Source organism: Chiloscyllium punctatum, chromosome 36 (assembly GCF_047496795.1).
Source record: "Chiloscyllium punctatum isolate Juve2018m chromosome 36, sChiPun1.3, whole genome shotgun sequence".
Taxonomy (NCBI): Eukaryota; Metazoa; Chordata; class Chondrichthyes; order Orectolobiformes; family Hemiscylliidae; genus Chiloscyllium; species Chiloscyllium punctatum.
In genome coordinates this window covers 71570537-71591824 of record NC_092774.1, presented here as the reverse complement: position 1 = coordinate 71591824, position 21288 = coordinate 71570537, and positions in this window count along the sequence as shown.

Genomic DNA, 21288 nt, shown 5'->3' with positions numbered 1-21288 from the left:
AGATCACTGAAAGAACCACATGGATACACGCCAGCCATTGCAAATGTGTAGCTGGACCTGAGGAGACATCGGACAGCACCGGAACCAAATAAGTGCAAGCAGTGAAACTCCGATAACCAGATTGGACTTATATACATGGGGATTGTAAGGTTGCTAGATGCCTCAGAAATTTGGGGCTGTCCCAGCTCACACTGTCAGTAAGCGCCCTGGCAGGACTATTCCCAAGGGCAGGGGCGTCTGAGATACAGCCGCATATGGTAATCATAACCGAGGGTGCGAAGGGACCTTTAAATGCGATCCATGGCTGTTTAGTAACCAGGATGAGTATAAATGGGATGATAAATATTTATGCAAGGATCCTTGTGTCCCAGTAACTGGCACTTAATAGTGGCCACCACGGCTACAGAGGCACCTGACACAGGAAATAGGTATTCTATTATCAAGGAAGGAGGTCCCAAGACACGGGTAATAATAACCAAGACTCAGAAGAATGATGAGGGTGTCTGGTGGTGTGGAATAGATAGACCCTTCTCCGACATTTATAGGAAGGTGAATATAGTGGTACAGCTCCCCCCCCCGCCCCCCACCCCACCACCCAACCCAGCAGAAGGTCCTACAGAAGATAGTAGCACCAGGGCACGACAACCAAACAAACCAAATCATGGACATAACCCCAAGCAGGGCAAAGGGCATTAATGTCACACCAGAACCTAGAGGGAGTCAGCCGGGGCTCAGGAGCCAGTCTAACTCGGTAGTGGAATTGGCCCTCCATGAGATAAATGGTGTAAATGCCACGCCAGTAGGTTGGGAGGTGCGAAGGGCCATCGCTAGATGTGAAGGGAACAGAGCTTGTGCCTTGGCCCAAATACAACACCGGAGATTAGAGGTTGGTTACCCTTGTTGGATATGTTTGCACACAGCCCAATGGTGGACTGCCGAACCAATCACAGAGCCCGGCAAGAAATGCTAGCTGCCTGCTTCTGCAGGCAGCGACTGCCCTGACCCTGATAGGGGGAGCAATTAGGGCAAAACGCACGCCAGCACCCGAACACAAGGCTAACTGCAGTCCAAAGTCTGACACGCTCCCGACCACAGCCTTCCATATAGTGGAAGGCAGGGGAGAAATGTGTATTTGCAGAAATCAGGGTAGACTCCATTTGGGGATCTCCCAATGTATTACAACATTGTACTTGAACAACGATTCTTGCTCAGCAACCTACGCAAATGGTACGTCAACATTACTTGCTCCTTCAATCAGTAATCAGACCATGATGGCGGGTATAATATGGGCCTGTGGAGAGAGAGGGTACCACCACCTCCCTCTGGGATGGAAAGGGTGCTGCTATCCCATGGTACTGTCCACTGGCACAACAGTGTTCATCCCAAAAGCTAGTAATGGGCAAACCTGAAGGGACATGCCACTGCATTGAAGAGGAACACACTCGCAGTCCCCTGGACTACACCAGGAGCGAACATTGGGTGGTCTATTCTCTTGGGAGCTGGGACAACATTGGCAATAAACAAGATTAATGGTGTGGCATATAGTATATTACTGTTAGCAAGTGAGACGGAGGAAGGTCTAGCAATCACCATTAATGAACTAACGGCAGTAAGGGAAGCAGCGATACAAAATCGATTAGTACTAATCATACTGATGGCAGAGAGAGGGGGCGTCTGCAAATTGTCATGTACCTCCTGCTGTTTTAATATTCCCGATGAGTCCCAGAATATCACTAGTGTGATAAATAATATGAAGGCGGCAGTAAGACCGCCTCCCCCAGCATATGACTCTTGGTTCCAACAGCTTACTGCCCTTTGGGAAGCTTGGGGGTATTAGATTCTACACGCTCTACTAGTTGTAGGACTGGTCATACTGATAGTGCTTTGTATAAGGACCCTGCTTGTGTACCTGCCTATGGCGTTTGCTTAGGAGTGCAGCGGGATACCAAGAGGTAAAATGACCAGAGGTTCCACCGCAGGAAGACCTGATTGCGTGGATCCCACCATACAGTAACATTGAAGTGTGTGACACGTGAAAATGGGCTTTGTACAGGGCACACCAGAGCAAGTGGCGATAACAGCAGAAAGCTATGTTACAGGTAGATGATGTTGGAGGAAAGGCCTGGTGCTCCCTAAGCAGTCTGATATATAGCTATCTGGCTCGGTATATTTTCATGTCATTGTTGTCATGAAATGGAAAATTAACATTTATTGTGAAATCTATAAAGGCATAGGGGAACAAAGAAGTAAGGGTCTGACTGGAACAAAGGGGATTACAAACAAACAAAAATGTGAAGGCAAACCGACCTGACAGCAGACTTACACGGCCAGTTAAACTACCATATCAGCAGCCAAGAAAGGAGAAAATCAACTCCATATTTGGAAAGGAACTTGAATGATCCAGGCCTCTGGCCATGCAGGAGCTGATAAGGAAAAGCGAATTATAGTATAAAGGGAGGATGTGAAAGCTATCGGGCGCCCCTTACATGAGGCATCTTGCCAATGTATTGGGTCCTTTGGCAAAGGTCTGAAATAAACATTTGAATCGAGTCGATTTAATTTCCATGACAGTTGTTACTATGTCATCATGCTCAGTGTTTGACTATAAACAATGTATATAAACTCTGTACAAACTCTGGAAAAGTCAGCGGATTATTTTGGCGGTCTAGGAGTACTCATCCTTCTGGGCTGATCAGTCTACCAACCCGGCCATACTAAAGAATAAACAATTGCTTGTGTGATCAACAAAGAGTCATTTCCAGGTACATTTATTGACCAATCCCAGAAACCCGAAGACCTGGACAGCAGTTCAGATCATCAGAACAACCAAACAGGAAATGGTTAATATCCCCAGGATGTGGGGAGCAAAATGAGACATCAAGGCATTAACACCAACACCAGAGAGAAACTGAATAAACAGATATGGCAAACGTTAGAGAGTTACAGCAGAGGAACAGTCCCTTCCGTCCAACTCATCTGTGCCAACCAGATATCCTAAATCTATCTCGTCCCATTTGCCAGCGCTTGGCCCATGTCCCTCTAAACCCTTCCCATTCATGTACCCATCCAGATACCTTTTAAATGCTGTAATTGTACCAGCCGCTACCACTTCCTCTGGCAGCTCATTCCTTACACGCACTACCCTCTGAATATAGGAGTTGCCCCTTAGGTTCCTTTTAAATCTCACCCTCACAGTGAACCTATGACACGTCCAGGGAAAAGACTTGTCTATTTATCCTATCCGTGCCCCTCATGATTTTACAAAGGTTTGTAGGGTCACCCCTCGGCCTCTGGCGCTCGAGAGAAAACAGGCCCACCCTGTTCAGCTCAAACCCTGACAACATCTTTGTCAATCTTTTCAGAACCCTTTCAAGTTTTGCAACATCCTTCCTATAGCAGAGAGACGAGAAGTACACACAACATTCCAAAAGTGGCCGAACCAATGTCTGGTGCAGCTACAACATAACTTGCCAGCTCGTATAATCAGAGGATTGGGAAAGTTTTCAAACCCCCATAAAAGACAACCGGGAAAGAATGGAGGAACAAACCGAACTTTTGCGGGTCAGCTTGGACATCAGGGCGGGGGATGAGAATGAGGGAAGGAAACTGAATGTGCTGGAGCCAAGGCGCAGGAAGAACAGAGGATACAAAACCGGCTTCAAGCTGCAATGAGGAATATTGCACCTGCTGCAGTTACTTGTGGGAATCGGGTGCATTTTAAAAATAAAAACAGAAAAGCTATCTACCCTCCGCCTTCCCAACGTCGATCCTTCTCTTTCACCTCACCCGGATAATTAAGACATATACCTGAGTTTGCGGAGTCTGCTCCCTCCCTGGATTCACTCCAGTTACTACAAGTGAACAATTTCCCCTCCTTCCATCTCTGTCTCCCTCCCAGGATGAAGAGTTGCCCAGAGGGAGGGGGATTCATTATGAAACTGACAGGGCAACTTCCGCGTTGTGACGTCAATAAAGGAACGAGGGGCGGGGCGAAAAGCGGAGCCAAATGACGGTAAAGGCGGCGGGACCAGACCGAGAGCGGCCCACGCACTGCGCATGCGGTGCCCGGCAGCACAAGGGGAGGACAACACTCCATCACTTCAGAGAATCCCCATCGTGTGGAAAGCAGGTCACACCGACCCTCCCAAGGGTAACGCACCCACATCCATTCCCCTACTCCCACTGCTCTACATTTAATCCTGAGTAACGCACCTTAGCTGCATATCGCTGGACATTATGCATGATTTAGCGGAGCCAATCCACCCTAACCTACACACCCCTGGGCACAATAGGTAATTTAGCATGGCCAATCCACTTTTAATCTGGACAAAGTTTAAATCTCAACTCCAGGTTGTAGTCCAACAGGCTTCTTTGGAAGCAGTAACGTTTGGAGTGCTGCTTCTTCATCAGGTGGTTGTGGAGAATAAGATCATAAAACACAGAATTTATAGCAAAACATTAAGGCATCCTGCCACTGAAATGGTATATTGAATAAACCTGGATTGTTAAATCTTTCACCTTTAAGAATGGGTTGCAGGTATCGTTACAATGTAAACCCCAGAACTTCTTGTATGTCACCTTCTCGAGACAACAAGGTTTTATAGCAAAAGGTGACATCTCAGGTCAGACAATGCATTAAAGGTGTGAGGTCAGAGTCCGCCTGTATCCCAATCTTGAGTCAGACTGGTTCTATTTCCAAAGTGGAATTTACAAACTATTACATGTATTGGACTGTTTGCAGATTGTGCATTTTTAAAACAAAATAGAATGTATCTGCATATATACCTCCCCAGCCACGCACACGTTTGTTGGGTGAATTTGTACTTGCAGAATTACATCTTTACTCAAAACTGCATGAATCCATGTAAGATTCCGTAAATCAGTTTAACCATTGTGGCACAGTCAGTCTCACACAGGGGAGCTCACACCTTCAATACATTATCTGGGCTGACACGACTAAAGTTCACATGAGAATTTAACTTTTCAAAAACATATGTAAATTACATATGAAAGAACTGAAACCAACATGGTCATCCTTACAGATGAGAGACTTAACAAATCCAGGTCTTATTCAATGTATAATTTCAGTTACATCACACTGTAAACTGTTGCGATAAATTCTATGTCTTACCATCTTATACTCCATAAACACCTGATGAAGGAGCTGCACTCCGAAAGCCAGTGCTTCCAATTAAACCTTTTGCACTATAACATGGTGTGTGTGATTTTTAACCCTGCAAATATAATTCTGCAAATACACATTTACTCCCATGGACTTATGTATGTGCGTATGTGCATGAGAGAGAGAAAAGTCTACATCAGTGTTGGATGCCTTTATGTCTATTTGATAACAGATGTTTTATTTCTATAGATGTAAATATTGTAGTAAATCTTAGTTAGATGTAAGAGAGAGAGAATTCTTCAAGTAGGGCATGATAAGAATCCTGGGAGACCCCTATTTCTTGTTTACTTCCTAATGAACAAACATTACGCTCTATCGTCTGTTTATTTCTAATTTTATTGCATTTTCATTGTTTTATTCCTTGCAATGACGTGGGAGAATTGTTAGATTTGGGTCAGCCATTTTGTCACATATTGAAGCCTGGAAACCATTTTGAATCTCATCTTAGTGCTTGCTTTCCAGAGCTTATGTTTCCCAGGCTCAGTGGAGACAGTTGGCCTTGCAGCTGTACTGCTCCCTGATAAACAAATTCTTTCTTTGCATGGGACTTTATTTCCATCCCCCACAGTTGGCGAGTCAGCCAGGAGATACCCTGGTGCTGCCAGGTCACTGACTGATATACTTTGAGAGATGAAATATAGAGGGTGGTTGCTGCTTTTGTTGTGTCCAAATAAAAAGGAAAGCTGGCCAGGGACAAAAATGGTGATACAATTCTCGCTCCTCAGCCACAAGATACTAGTGAGAGTGTCCTGACGTAATGCTGCTGAGAGCAGCTTATGCTTTAAAAAATGAGTAATAAAGAATTTGCTTGCCCCAGGGTTATGGCTGGTGAAACCTTCTTTGATAAGACCTGGAGCTACACTGATGTCTGCCGCAGGCTTCAAAATGCCACCGATCCATTCAAATGCCCAACATTCGTTTTAATTGGCTAGTAAAATTCTGCAATAAGTATAATGTCCAGACTTGAATAAATTTGGCATACACGACGCAGTGGGCAACTATTAAATACTCTGTTGTATTTCCCCTGGGTTGTGGACTAATGCAGAGACACTAACAACTTGATTAGATTAGATTGGATTACTTACAGTGTGGAAACAGGCCCTTTGGCCCAACAAGTCCACACCGACCCGGCAAAGCGCAACCCACCCAGACCCATTCCCCTACATTTATCCCTTCACCTAACACTGCGGGCAATTTAGCATGGCCAATTCACCTGACCTGCACATTTTTGGACTGTTGGAGGAAACCCACGCAGACACGGGGAGGATGTGCAAACTCCACACAGTCGCCTGAGACGGGAATTGAACCCGGGTCTCTGGCGCCGTGAGGCAGCAGTGCTAACCACTGTGCCACCGTGCTGCCCAAAAACTTGCCTTGAAAACAGTGTTCAATTTGCAAATGGAACAGCTGAGCGGTATTTAGAGTTTGCACAGTTGGTTAGGCAGCTATGTGTCACAGCCAGGATTTATGAGGCTCAATTCCTGAACTTGGACTGTTCTGGAATGAGAGTGTCTCATTACCCTTGGAAGGAAGGAATAAACAAATACTGAAACTGAGATTCGAAGAAAGTTGGAAAATATTGCAGAGAGAGGCATGCAGGTAGAGAGAGAGGAACAGGCAGGCAGAGAGAGAGACGCGCTGGCAGGAAGAGAGAGAAAGAGGTATGCAGGCAGAGAGAGAGAGAGAGAGAGAGAGAGAGAGAGAGAGAGACAAGCATAAAAAGAGAGAGGCACATCGGCAGGCATAGAGAGTGACAGACAGGGAGAGACTGACACAGTGCCAACACCGAGGAGAAAGTGAGGACTGCAGATGCTGGAGACCAGAGTTGAAAAATGTGGTGCTGGAAAATCACAGCAGGCCAGGCAGCATCCCAGGAGCAGGAGAATCGATGTTTCGGGCCTGAAGAAGGGCTTATGCCCGAAGCGACAATTCTCCTGCTCCTCGGATGCTGCCTGGCCTGCTGTGTTTTTCCAGCACCACACTTTTCAACTCAGTGCCGAAACCCTCCAGGTTGCATAAAGGTTAACACTTTGTAATCTGGTTTGAATGCACATTTGCCTGGGTATGGTGCTGAAATCACAGGGGACGCCCCTGAAGAAGAGCACAAACTATGGCCTCAAATAGGGTACTCCCTCCACACCCAAACCAAAATGTGGGTGACCCCTGATGGACTGGTTTGTGTTCCTTCTTTGCTGCTGCCTATTTCAATTGAATATATGCAATATTGTACACACTTGGGCAGGGAGGGAACGGTTAATACTCTGTTACAAACTTGGTGGCACCCAGATTTTCAGAAAGTAGCGAGGAAAAGAGCTGAAGAGTGTTTAATTTGTAAATAAACAATATGCATGCTGTAAGAGGGCTGCCCTGTCTTGGTTAACCACTTCCTTGCCTAGTGTGCCTTTTTACCTGTCTACAACCGGCTCATATAGAATTGTTGCGTACGTTGTTATTAATATTGTCTAATAAGAGTAGATGTATTTAGTAGATGAATCAAAACCATCCCAATGATCGAAACAGCTGCCACTATAGTGTTGGACAAATGCAAAATATTTGCATCAATTAACCAAAACTCTTCAAAGTTTGCATTCACAGGTACGCCAAGCCTAAGAATTAGTACCGGGCATCTTGGAGCCGAGATGGAAGGGCCCATTCCTAGTCCTGTTGGTCACCCATTCAGCAGTCAAGGTCAAGGGAGGCTGCATGGACACACACAACAGAATACAAAAGAGCGCCACCTCCTGGAGGAACACAGAAGACCCCGTCAGAGATAGACCTTCAACCTTCATCCGTGAATGGCTCAGCCTGATCATTCTGCCTTTCACTGCGTTCTTTCTTAGCTTTCTTTCATGAACTACGTTTGATTGGACCTGATAACCTCTAGTAAACAGGAATTACAGGTTAATACTTTTCTTTCTACACAGGTCAACCACTCTAGCTGCTGGTATGTGCCCTTATTCCCATTCATCCCAAACTTGCACCAAGCGAGCACTTATAGAATTTAACCAACTTGCAGCTTTCTTTCCCCCTACCTTTGGAACTGCTCGATTGGAAATCAAAGTCACCCCACAGACAATCCTGCGCTCGGCTCAGTTCACTGTTGTGGCCCTCCTCTCCAGTGATCTCCCAGTTGCCGAGATTTCCCCTTCCTGATGAAACCCCTGATGATGACTCCCAATCCCTGGAGCCTTCTGCCCCTGTCCTTACTAACTAGAGGACTATCTGTCTGATCTCCAACCACAACCCCCTGACAATCCCTCTTGCTCTGGGTATAATTCCCCTTTTGCTGACACCCCCAATCTCTTCTTTTTAATAAAAAAAAGGGAGAGATTGTGGGAGAATTTGACCAAAATTGACACAAAACTGCGTGGAAGTCATTTTGTCACAAAGCAATGTTAGCAGTAAAATGTAGCCTGCTAACATAATGCTGTCTAAGCTGTGGCTAAGGAATTCTGTTTTGATAGCCTGACCTTGCAGCTGCAGGCTGTCTCTGCTCCTGAGACCATTAGACTGTGCTGCTTCATAGAATGATGTATTGTTTCCCTCTGTTCCTTATTGGTGATTCGAGCCGAGCGAAACCTGCAGTAGAAGATAACATTCAGTTTTGCAGACATTAAGAAATGTGAACCTTACAACTGCCCCTCCGTTGCATAATTAATGGACAGTAGGCTTGTGTTTTATCATAAAACTTGTAACATTTTGTATTTCATTATTCAACACAAAGTCCAACGTACTCCAAATAGGTCTTCCCAATGGCAATGAATAAAGCAAGTTAATTGCTCAAGGTCTCCTCTCCTGACTACTTTGCTTTAAATGATTTGGCACACGAGTTACTTTGTTCCAACAGCACTAACAGTTACATCTAAGGGAGACAGAATTCATGTAGTAGACATCAGGATCCTGGGAGACCCCTATTTCTGGTTTCCTTCCTAATGAACAAACATTAAGCATTTATTTTATTCTAAGTTTGTTTCGTTTTTCTTCTTTGATTCCCTGCTATGGCTACACTATGTGTCTGGATGGTTGACAGGCTGGGAGATTGTGGGTTGGCTTTCGATTGACTGAACGTTTTATTGTTCTGGAAGCTGTAAAGATGCGTAAAAGCTTCAGCAGAAATCCAGCAGAGCTGAGAACAGACCGACATCATACTCTGTGGGAACAGGGAGATCAGCAGAGGACAGAGAAATCAGGACCTGAAATCCGAGCTGACACCAGACTACCCTGTGATCAGTGCTTTGATTAGCAGTGCCAACCCTCTGCCTTTACCTAGCTTCCTATTTGATTACGCCCTTGATATTCAGGATCCAATCCTTGTCATCCTGAAGCCATGTCTCTGTAAGGAGTCTCAGACCATAATTGTACTCTTCAATGTGTGCAGTCAATTCATTCACTTTTGTTACAATGCAGCACACATTCAGACACACCGTTTTTAGTTTCAATTTTTGTGATCCTTAGAATCCAGTTTTGATTGCTGGTATATTTACTCTCCTTGTCCCTTTCTATTGTCCTCTGATGTTAATTTCCCACATGACTACATTGCTCACCGGCCTTGATTTGGATTGGCCAGGCTAAATTGCCCATAGTGTCCAGGATGTGCAGGTTAGGTGGGTTAACCATGGGAAATGTAGGGTTATAGTTTCATAGTAATAGAAGCAGGAGTAGGCTATTTGACCCATCCAGTAGCTCCACCATTCGTTATTATCGTGCCTGATCTATCCATTGTCTCAGCTCCACCTCCCTGCATGTCACAAGTAATCCCTTAATTCCCCGACCACGCAAAAAGCCATCCAACTGTGTCTTGACTATACTTAATGAAGCTGCCTCTACTGCTTTCTTCGGCAAAGAATTCGATAGATTCACTACTCAACAGAAAAAGGAGCTCCTCTTCATCTTCATACCGAACGCCGCCTTCACTAACCTGTCCACCTGAGACTCCACTTTCAAGGAATTATGAACCTGCACTTCAAGGTCTCTTTGTTCTGCAACATTCCCCTTCACTGTGCCAGTCCTGCCTGGATTGCTTGACTAAAATGCAAAACCTCACATTTCTCTAAATTAAACTCCATCTGCCAGTCCTCAGCCCATCAGGTAAATTCTAATTTATACCAAACAGTTTTCCTCTCTCATTCCCTTGAAGCTGAAAATCTCCATCCACACACTCTCCCTCCATTCTCAATTTGATGAGCGTAATCCCTGCTGTACCATATCCTAAAGGGTCTGGTTCACGCTGATTAGCAGACCCACATTCAGGGGGAATCTAATTGAAACATACAGAATATTGAATGACCTGGACAGAGTAGACATTAGGAAGATGTTTCCATTGGGAGGAGAGACTAAGACCCGAGTGCCCAGCCTTAAAGTGAAGGAAAAACCTTTTCTGACATTCCCCCACCAATGGATGGTTTCACGGACTCTCACTCTCTCGATCCTGGTGACCCTGACTATGACAGTTACCTAGGCGATTCTAAACCCCCACCACCAACACACACCACTGGGTCCGCTACGTCCCTCCTTTTGCCGGTTCCTCTGAACTGCCCTCCTGATTTGGTGAAAAGAAAGAAGGAATTGTGGGAGAATTATTGCATTCTGTCAGCCATTTTGTCACATATTAAAAACCTGGAATCCATTTTCAATCTCAGCTCAGTGCCTGCTTGCTCAAGCTTGTTTCCAGGATAAGATTGTCTTTTCCAGATTCATCAGAGACAGTCGGCCTTGCAGCTGTACTGCTACCTGTTAAACACATTCTTTCCTTGCATGGGAATATTCTTCTCTTTGCAAGGACCTATTATATAGTTATCAGCTACTAACCAACACTGTCTAGACACTAAGTCACTGAGCAAAGTGACTTAGTTTGCCAATTGTTAAATTATCACACAACTCTCTCTTTCTCATTGGAGTGACTTGTGACCATTAGGTTGACTTAGCTCTCCCTGTGAGCTCCTGAATGAACAGTCAATAACCCAAGGTTTTTGTGTCATGATTACATATCTAAATTGGACTACTACAAGCAAGTCACCCACAGCATAATCTATTTCCAGTCCCAGCATGGACCAAGGGGCCACCCATTTTTGCCAGACAAGTAAATGTGTCAAGCTGAGGAAACAAAGCCTGTCAAACATTAATAGACACAGATCTAGACCAACATTTTCCAGAGTCTGTCCCTTCCCCTCGATTGACTTTCTTTTTCCCTCAGCTCCAACAGACCAACAACTGAACCCAAGGATGAGAAAAAAAATGGAAAAGGGGGTGAAAAAAAAGAGTGCCGTCCTCACAGATGTTAAACAGAGGAAGGAAGTTGCAGTCTGGGGTGAAGTTCAATCTTCTTTCAGAGAGAGAGAGGAGCAACAGCAACTTCCGAAAGTCGTGGTCCAACTTCCACATTCAGACAATGGGGAGGCTCTGATTGGCAGGAGGACCAGTCTCCTTCCGGTCCTCCAGGGATTCCCAAAGGTTGGTCTCCCCGTCCATCAGAACGATGAGGGGTGGGGCCCCACTCATTTCACACATGCGCACCATGAACACTGCTCACGGCCGATAGAGCGGTTCCTGGATCGCCTGGGATTGTGGGGACTACATCGGCCATTACAGACATGAAATCAAGATTCCCACATGTCCTTTTCCATGTGTTGGTAACGTACACATCATAAACCAATCTTTAATCGATTTTAAATTGTTACACTGAGTGAAACACTACAGCTGTTCAACTCTAAACTCTATTTCCAAGTCAGTGTCAGCACATCGCTCTTTATGATACAAAGCTGGGTGGCAGGGTGAAATGTGAGGAAGATGTTAGGAGATTACAGGGTGACCTGGACAAGTTAGGTGAGTGGTCAGATGCATGGCAGATGCAGTTTAATGTGGATAAATGTATGGTTATCCACTTTGGTGCTAAGAACAGGAAGGCAGATTACTACCTAAATTTAGGTAAAGGGGCAGTACAGAGAGATCTGGGTGTTCTTGTACACGAGTCAATGAAGGTAAGCATGCAGGTACAGCAGGTAGTGAAGAAGGCTAATAGCATGCTGGCCTTCATAATAAGAGGGATTGAGTATAGAAGCAAAGAGGTGCTTCTGCAGCTGTACAGGGCCCTGGTAAGACCACACCTGGAGTAGTGTGTGCAGTTCTGGTCTCCAAATTTGAGGAAAGACATTCTGGATATTGAGGGAGTGCAATGTAGGTTCACAAGGTCAATTCCTGGAATGGCAGGATTACCTTACACTGAAAGACTGGAACGACTGGGCTTGTATACCGTTGAGTTTAGAAGATTGAGAGGGGATATGATTGAGAAATATAAGATTATTAAAGGATTGGACACTCTGGAGGCAGGAAACACGTTTCCACTGATGGGTGAGTGCCGAACCAGAGGACACAGCTTAAAAATACAGGGTAGACCATTTAGGACAGAGATAAGGAGAAACGTCTTCACCCCGAGAGTGGTGGCTGTGTGGAATGCTCTGCCCCAGAGGGCAGTGGAGGCCCAGTCTCTGGGTTCATTTAAGAAAGAGTTGGATAGAGCTCTCAAGGATTGTGGAATCAAGGGTTATGGAGATAAGGCAGGAACAGGATACTGATTAAGGATGATCAGCCACGATCATATTGAATGGTGGTGCAGGCTCAAAGGCAGAATGGCCTACTCCTGCACCTATTGTCTATTGTCTATTATCTGTCCTCAAATAAGGACTGAATCAAAGCCCGACATCTGTTCCACCTGAACGTCGATTTTTTTTTTAAATTTGCGGGTTCCAACCCTCTGTTTCAACCATTTATTAAAAGTTATTCATGGTACATGGGCATCTCTGGCTGGCCAGCATTTATTTCCTCTTGAGAAGGTGGTGGTGGAGAAGCTGTGATCCACATGCTATACAGTGTCCTACAATGCCCTTATGGAGGGAATTCCAGGATTTAGCTCCAGCGACACTAAATGAACAGCAAGTTGCTTCCAAGTCAAGATGGAGAGTGGCTTAGAGGGGTACTTGCAAGAGGTTCTGTTCCCAAGTATCTGTTGTCCCAGTCCTTCTAAATGGAAGTGGTTTGTGGTATGGAAGGTAATTTCTAAGTATCTTTGGTGAATTTCTGTGGTGCATCTTGTAGATCGGACACACCACTGCTTCTCAACAGTGGGGCAGAGGGAGTGGATGTATGTGGAGATGGTTCCAATCAAGTGGGCGACTTTGTACTGGATGGTATCAAGCTGTTTGAATGCTGTTGAAGCTGCACCCATTCAAGCTGGTGGGAGAGTATTCCATCACACTGCTGACTTGTGCCTTGTAGAAGATGTACAGGTTTTGGGGAGTCAGGAGGTGAGTTACTTGCCGCAATATTCCTGACCTGATTAGATTACCTACATTATGGAAACAGGCCCTTCAGCCCAACAAACCCACACCAACCCTCCGAAGAGCAACCCACCCACACACATTCCCCTACCCTGTATTTATCCCTGACGAATACACCCAACACTATGGGGAATTTAGCATGGCCAATTCACCTAACCTGCACATCTTTGCACTGTGGGAGGAAACCGGAGCACCCGGAGGAAACCCACACAAACAAGGGGAGAATGTGCAAACTCCACACAGACAATTACCCGAGGCAGCAATTGAACCTAGGTCTCTGGTGCTATGAGGCAGCAGTGCTAACCACTGAGCCACCTGTAACCTGTTCTTGTTGCCATTGTGGCTGTGGTTAGTCTAGTTGAGTTTCTGGTCAATGGTAAACCCCAAGGATGTTGATAGGGTGTTTAGTGACAGTAACACTATTGAATATCATGAGGCAGTGGTCAAATTATCTCTTTTAGGGATGAGTCATTGTTTGGCATTGGTATGACATAAATATTACTTCCCACTCGTCTGCCCATTGGATGTTGTTAAGGTCTTGTTGCATTTCAAACTGAAGTTTGTGAGGAGATGTGAATAGTGCAGAACATTGTGCAATTATTAGCGAATATTTCCACCTCTGACCTTATGATGGAGGATGGTCATTGATGAAGATGGTTGAGCCTAAGACACTACCCTATGAATTCCTGAAGAGACATCCTGGAGCTGAGATGACTGACCTCCAACAACCATAGCCAGTTTTCTATGTGCCCGGTATGGCTTAACAATTAAGACACACAAACAATATTTCAAAACTAATTGAAGGAATACACAGGAGACACCCCTCTTTTGTAAATCTCCAGTGCAAGCTTTTCTGTTCCAGAAACAATCTGATAAGTATTGACTTTCATCAACCTTTTTGATCTTTGCCACTCACTGCGCCTCCTGTCCATTTCCCCCACCACCCACAGCTCCCCCTGTGCATTCTCTCTCCATCCCCAGCATCTTGTCCATTCTCCCTCTATACTCCGACCACCCTGTTCATTCTCTCTCGCGCAACCCTCTGCACCCCTGTTGTTTTTCTCCCCACCCTCTGCCTCCTTTCCAGTCCTCCTACCCACTCTCTGCCCCCATCTATTCTTTCTCATCACACCCTCTATCCCATGTCCATTCTTCCAGTCCCCCACCACCCATTCTTTCTTTCTCCCTCCCACCCCACCGCCACCCATTCTGTGGGAAAAACTCTAGGCTTAGAGTCAGAACTGGGGTTCAATGACAGAGTTTATTGCATAATGAAATACTGGAGCTCAGGGGAGAGAAAGACACCAACAACACAGTGTCAGCTGTGGGTCTTCTCTCAACCCGGAGCACATGTCAAGAAACTTTTATACATCTTATGATACAATCGATCAGTGATGAGATTATTGTCTTTGTAACATTGAGTCATAGAGATGTACAGCATAGAAACAGACCCTTTGGTCCAACCCGTCCATGCCGACCAGATATCCCAACCCAATCTAGTCCCACCTGGCCCATATCCCTCCAAACCCTTCCTATTCATTTACCCATCCAAATGCCTCTTAAATGTTGTAATTGTACCAGCCTCCACCACATCCTCTGGCAGCTCATTCCATACACGCACCACCCTCTGCGTGAAAAAGTTGCCCCTTAGGTCTCTTTTGTATCTTTCCCCTCTCACCCTAAACCTATGCCCTCTTGTTCTGGACTCCCCGACCCCAGGGAAAATACTTTGTCTATTTATCCTATCCATGCCCCTCATATGATTTATTTATGGTAATCATTGCAGAATCATTGATAGTTTTGATACAGTCTTTGTCAGTTCCAGCACAGCCCCTGTTAACTTCCGCACAGTCGTTGTCAGTTTCAGTGCAGACATTGTCAATTTCAATGTCTGCATGGAAATCCATTGTTGTAGTAATGGGCGCTAATTGCTCTTCCTGAGAAGGGGGATTACTGCAGCCCTGGCTATTAGCATTTTGTATTGAGTCTGATCAAGCTGTTAGCATTTCTGTAAGAGGTGTTGTCTGGACCCAGACACTTCAGCGGGCAGTGTTCATTACTCATGGGTATTCTCTACCCCACCCGCCTTAAACTAATCAACTGGGTTGTGAGTGCATTGTGCTGGTATTGTGGTCGGCCCAGGCTTGTCCGGACTTGTCCGACCTGCCTATCTTCTTTTCTACCTATCCACTCCACCCTCTCCTCCTTGACCTATCACCTTCATCTCCTCCCCCACTCACCCATTGTACTCTATGCTACTCTCTCCCCACCCCCACCCTCCTCTAGCTTATCTCTCCATGCTTCAGGCTCACTGCCGTTATTCCTGATGAAGGGCTTTTGCCCGAAAAGTCGATTTCGCTGCTCGTTGGATGCTGCCTGAACTGCTGTGCTCTTCCAGCACCACTAATCCAGTACCAGGCAGTATCTGTACCTGCTCTGCTGTTTCTCTCCCTGTTGTGATCCGGGGGCCTTTTTGTGTGTCAAGTTGGCCAATGGATGGCTCAGCGGCCATCTTGTGTATCCGTGTACCTAGTGTCACCCTGCCCCGTGCCAGCTCCCACTTCTCCCCCCACCCAATCTCTCTATCAAGCCCACTCATTCTCTCTGTACCACCCTCTGTACCCCCCCAGTCTCCCTCTACCCCCCACACTCTGCCCCTGTCAGGAATGAAGGGCTCCTGCCCAAGACATTGATTTTCCTGGGCCTCGGTTGCTGCCTGGCCTGCTGTGCTTTTCCAGCTGAATTCTAATCTTGACTGTAAAGGGGTGAATGGCCGAGTCCTAGTCTTGTGAAGTAGATTCCGACTATCTAGAAATAGAGTCACAGAGCACAGAAACATACTCTTCGGTCCACGCCGACCAGATATCCGAAATTAATCTAGTGACCCATTTACCAGCATTTGGCCCCTTATCCCTCTGAATCTTTCCTATTCATATTCCCATGCAGGTGCATTTTAAACATTATCATTGTACTAGCCTCCACCACTTCCTCTGGCAGCTCATTCCATACACGCCCCGCCATCTGTGCAAAAAGGTTGCCAACAGAAATCTTTCCCCTCTCACCCTAAACCTCTGCCGTCCAGTTCTGGACTCACGCCCCTACCCAGGGGAAAAGACGCATAAAGGTTGAGCAGCCAAAAGCATTAAAATGTCGAATCACAGGGAAAAACAAATTGTGGCTCTACCCCTTTTTTCCCAATTGGCATCTGGACTCTGAAAACACCAGCACCCGCAGTGAGCGGACTCCGTATGTTTTCCGGAGTCAGCAAAACTGAAAAAAACGCGCGACCTTCCTCTGATGGCCCAATAGGAAACCAGGGAGGACCGGAAGGAGACTGGTCCTCCTGCCAATCAGAGCCAGCCCATTGTCTGAATGCGGAAGATCGACCATGAGTTTCTGAAGGTGCTCCTCCTGCTCCTCTCTTTCTGAATCAACATTGAGCTTCACCCAGACTGGAAAATCTTTCCTCTGTCCAAGATCTGTGAGGACGGCACTCTCTTTTCTCGCCCCCTTTTCCATTTCTTTTTCATTCTGGAGTTCATTTGTTGACTTGCAGCGACCGAAAGGAAAGGGAGTGAATCGGGGTGGGGACAGACTCTGGAAACGTGGTGCAGGTCTGTGTCTCAATTGGCAAAATAGACAGGCAGGAGGCTGGAAGGACACAGCAAACCAGGCAGTATCAGGAAGTGGAGAAGTCAATGTTTAATGCTTCTTCAGGATTGGAGATAGGTGCCGGGGCCGGGGGCTAAAGTGGGGATAGATGAAGATAGGGAGAGGATACAACCTGATTATTCAATGGGAGGAAGAGATCGGGTTGGTGGCAGCAAGGAGTGGAAATGAGGGATACGGGGCTGAGAAGGGAGTCAGGGGATGGAAAGGGAGGTTATTTGAAATTGGAGAACTCGATGTTGAGTTCTGCAGGCACTAGGCTGCCCGGGCGGAAGATGGAGTGTTGTTCCTCCAATTTGTGGTATGGTTTGTTGTGGCAATGGAGGCGGCCTAAGATGGTCATGTCAGAAAAGGGAGTGGGAGGGGGAATTAAAATGGGTGGTGACTGGGAGGTCTGGTTGGCCTCTGTGGACCTGGCTGCAATGACCGGCGAACTATTCCGCAAGTTTACGCGCTGTATCCCCGATGTAGAGAAGACCACAATTCACAATCACATAGCAAATGCAGTACCACATTGTGAAGTAATAGCCATTGCTGTGAAAAAAGCAGAAAGGAGGTGCATTATTTAAACGTTGATGTATTGGGATGTGGAGAAAGGGAGAACGGCAGATGCTGGAGATCCGAGTCAAAGTGTGGTACTGGAAAACACAGTAGGTCAGGCAGCATCCAGGAGCAGGAGAGTTGACGTTTCGGGCACGATCTCTTCAGCAAGAATGATGTATGGATGTACAAATGATCAATGTCCTTCTACACCAGTCACTGCCAGTTGTCAGGCAGGTGCAGTAAGCAATCAGAAAGGCAAGTGGTATATCAGCAACAGGAATAGAGTTCAGAAGTGGGGATATCTTCCTGCAGTTAGGGGGTCATTGAATATTATTCAAGGCTGAGTTCATCTGATTTTGGAACAACAAAAAAGTGGATGTCAATGGGGGAAGGCAAGAAAATGATTTTAAGACCAATATAGAACAGTTACAGAGCCATACAGCACAGAAACAGACCCTTCAGTCCAAATAATCCATGCCAACTATATTCACAAGCTAAACTAGTCCCACCTGCCTATGTTTGACCCATATCCGTCCGAACCTTCCCTATTCAGGTACTTATTCAAATGGTTTTTAAATGTTGTTACTGGACCTGCATTCACCACTTCCTCTGGACATTCATTCCACATACAAACCACTCTGTGTAAAAAAAAGGTGCCCCTCCTGCCTTTTTAAAATCTTTCTGCTCTCACCTTCAAATTTACTGCCTAATCTTGAAACCCCCACCCGAGGGGAAAGGATACCCAGCGGTCACCTCATCTATCCCCCTCATGATTTTATAAACCTCTGTAAGGTCACCTCTCAACCTCCTGTGGTCCAGTGAGCAAGTCCCAGCCTATTCAGCTTGATGTCGGCAGATTCACAACCAATCTGTTGAATGTTGGTGCAGGCTTGAAAGACCAAATGGCCTACTCCTGCTTCAAATTCTCTCACACTATGTCCAGGACAGCAAGGGAACATAAGACATCGGAGCAGAAATTAGGCCATCCAAAGTCTGCTCTGCTATTCAATCATGGCTGATAGGTTTCTCAACCACATTCTCCCACTTTGTCTCTATAACCCTCCATCATCTTGATACTCAAGAACATCTCTATCTCAGTCTTAAATATCCTCAGTGACCTCACAGCCTTCTGTGGCAGTGAATTCCACAGATTCACCAATCTCTGGCTGAAGAAGTTTCTCCTTACCTCCATTCTGAAAGGTCTTTCCTTTACTCTAAGGCTGTGCCCACTGGTTCTAGTCCCTCCAACCAATGGAAACATCTTCCCAACTTCCACTCTGTCCAGGCCATTCAGTATTCTTTATGTTTCAATTAGAACCCCCCCCCTTAGTGTGGGCCTGTTAATCAGCATGAACCAGACCCTTCAGGATAACGTACGGCAGGGATGAGGTGAGCAAACTGAGAATACAGGGAGAGTGTATGGGATGGAGATTTTCAACTTCGAGGGAATAAGAGAGGAAAGAGTTCACTATGAATTAGAATTGATCGGATGGGCTGATGGACCAAGGAGTGACAATTTACTTTAGAGAAATGTGTGGTTTGCATCTTGGACAAGTAATCCAGGCAGGACTGACACAGTTAAGGGGAGTGTTGCAGAACAAAGAGACCTTGGAGTGCAGGTTCATAGTTCCTTGAAAGTAGAGTCACCAGTAGACAGGATAGTGAAGAAGGTGTTTGGTATGCTTTCCTTTATTGGTCAGAGTAGAGAGTACAGGAATTGGGAGGTCATGTTGTGGCTGTATAGGCCATTGGTTCATCCACATTTGCAAGACTGCATTCATTTCTGGTCACCCTGTTATAAGAAAGATTAGTTTAGATTAGATTAGGTCACTTACAGTGTGGAAACAGGCCCTTCGGCCCAACAAGTCCACACCGACCTGCCGAAGCGCAACCCATCCAGACCCATTCCCCTACATTCACCCCTTCACCTAACACTAGGGGCAACCTAGCACGGCCAATTCACCGAACATGCACATTTTTGGACTGTGGGAGGAAACCAGAGCACCCGGTTGTGAAAGTTTGAGAGGGGTCAGAGAAGATTTACGAGGCTGCTGTCAGAGTTGGAGGGTTCGGGCTACAGGGGAAGGCTCAATGGGCTGGGGATATTTTGCTTAGAGCATTGGAGGCTGAGGGGTGACCTTATAGACATTCATCAGGGGCATGGATAGAGTGAATACCCAAGGTCTTTTCCCCAAGGTAGGAAAGTCCAAAACTAGAAGGCATATGTTTGAGGTGAGGGGAAATTTTAAAAGGCATCTGGATTGGTACATGAATAGGAAGCGTTCAGAGGGATATAGGGCACATGCAAGCAAATTGGATTAGATTAATTTAGGATATCTGTTTGGCCGGACAAGTTGGACCAAAGGGTCTGTTTCCGTTCTGTATGACTCTAATCTCCTTCGGTGAAAGCAGAAGTGTGATTGTGAAGGCTGGAGTTTCAGAGCAGCTTTCAAAGATGTTTTGCCCTTAATAGGAGCAGAAGAAGTTGCAGTGAAATCTTGCACTTGTGGGACAGCAACTGAGTGAGTGAATACATCCACGGTTTTGGTGGAAAGTGGGATTTCATTGCACTGTAGGATGAAGCCCTACCCTATCCAGTCATTTCTGCTGGTGAATGAAACCAGGCTTCAATATTAGGAGGAGTAGATTTAGGACAGAGATGAGGAGGAATTGCGTTTCCTGGAGAGTAGTGAATCTATGGAATTTTCTGCTGAAGGAAGCAGTAGAGGCAGCTTCATTAAGTATATTTAAGACACAGTTGGATGGGGTTTTGCAATAGTAGGGGAATAAAGGGTAGTTGGGACAATGCAGGGAGGAGGAGCTGAGACAATGGATAGATCAGCCATGATCTTAATGAATGGCTGAGCAGGCTAGACGAGACAAATGGGCCTACTCCTGCTTCTATTACTATTTCCCACGGCTAACCCACCTAACCTGCACATCCCTGGACACTATGGGCAATTTAGCCTGGCCAATCCAAATCAAGGCCAGTGAGCAATGTAGTGATGTGGAAAATGAACATCAGAGAATGACAAAGGGACAAGGAGAGCAAATATATCAGCAATCAAAACTGGATTGTAAAGATCACAAAAATTGAAACTAAAAACAGTGTCTGAAAGTGTGCTGCATTGTAACAAAAGTGAATGAATTGACTGCACACATTGAAGAGAATAGTTATAATCTGAGACTCCTTACAGGGACATGGCTTCAGGATGACAAGGATTGAATATCAAGGGGGTAGTCAAATGGGACACTAGGTAAAGGCAGAAGGTTGGCACTGCTAATCAAAACGTCGATTCTCCTGCCCCTTGGATGCTGCCTGACCTGCTGTGTTTTTCCAGCAACACATTTTCAGCACTGCTAATCAAAGCACTGATCACAGGGTCACCTGGTGTCAGGTCAGAGTTCAGGTTCTGATTTCTCTGTTCTGTTCCCATGGAGTAAGATGTCGGTCTGTTCTCAGCTCTGCGGGATTTCTGCTGAATCTTTGACCCCCCCCCCCCCCCCCCCCCCCCGCCTCTCCTTATACCTTCTGGAACAATAAAGCATTCAGTCAATTAA